Source organism: Charadrius vociferus, unplaced genomic scaffold, assembly GCF_000708025.1.
Source record: "Charadrius vociferus isolate BGI_N301 unplaced genomic scaffold, ASM70802v2 scaffold56, whole genome shotgun sequence".
NCBI lineage: Eukaryota > Metazoa > Chordata > Aves > Charadriiformes > Charadriidae > Charadrius > Charadrius vociferus.
In genome coordinates this window covers 798,523-799,811 of record NW_009649057.1, presented here as the reverse complement: position 1 = coordinate 799,811, position 1,289 = coordinate 798,523, and positions in this window count along the sequence as shown.

Here is a 1,289-nt window from a genome sequence, read left to right as displayed (position 1 = left end):
CTATTCCTGTTGCGAGGGAACAAAACTGTATTTTTCAGTGGCCTTAGTTCGGTGAGCTGTTGTTATATAAACGGAATGGGGTTTTCAAAATATTCTGCTTTAGAAATGTCACATAGGTTCGTCCTTAAGGGTAAAGTGGTAAAAGCTGCGATTTAAATGGTTTTCATTCTCTTATTGTTAACCAGACTTAGATGTTGATACTAGTTGTATCCACTATTTTTTATTTGAGGCATCCAGCAAGATGTTCACCAGATTTCCTCCACTGATCTGGACCGTGTGCCCCTGGTCCCTAAATACGGACGATGTCTGCGGCCCCGATTATTGCTTGGTGGTCTGCAGGACGGGAGCCGGCCGTGCCTCAGAAGTTTGCGCTATGGTGGGTGAGTGAGAAGAGGACTCAGGGTGGTGGGGCCTGGGCTGTGCTCCCCTCCTCCAGCACAGGGCACAGCCACATCCTGAGGCGGATCAAGACGATTTTAACCATTCAGGAGCTGAGGAAAGGGTTTAATGTCACCTGAGAGGAGGTAGGGCCCCGGCAAGGGAAGATGCAGCCTCCTTTTTGTCTGTGAGCCTGGAGGTGACACACACCAGGTACAGACAGCGAGCGGACACTCCTCTCAGGGCTCCACATGGCTTGAACCACGCTGAGGGGCTAAAACTTGAAGCACTGTGATGACAGGGCACGGCAGCTATCCTTTTTTACCTTTCTGTATTTTCACAGCAGTGACCTCAGCCTGAATTGGGGCCTGAAGCTGCCCTTGGCAGGTCTGGCTTTCCTCTCTGTTCTTCCTGAGGGACAGAGACTGCCGTCCCTCAGCGCTATGGGCTGTGAGACTGAGCTCCTGTACATGGAATTATATTAAATGAAATAATGACAGAAGGCATGATCATGGTTGGGTCATACACCTTAATAAAGAGGTGTTTTGTTTTGTTTTGTTTTTTGACAAAAAGAATCAATTCTGGACGCCAAAATCCTGCAACAGCAGGTGAAAGCACCCAGCTCCCCCACCTTCCCCTTCTCCTGCCCAACCCGAAGCCTGGAATTGTGGCGGCCCCTTTAAGACTCTCCCCATTTTGCGCGCTGCCCTGCACCAAGATGGCGCCCCCGCCCTCACTTCCTCTCCCTCTCCTCGTTATGCCCCCCCCTCGCCACCCCTAAATGCCGCCCACCCACCCCGCTCGATCGCGCCCTGCACAAAGATGGCGGCGCGCCCTCCTCGTCATGCCCGCTCCCAAAATGGCGGCGCCCTCCTTCGCTCCTGTGTAGCGGCGGCGGGGGGGGGGGGGGG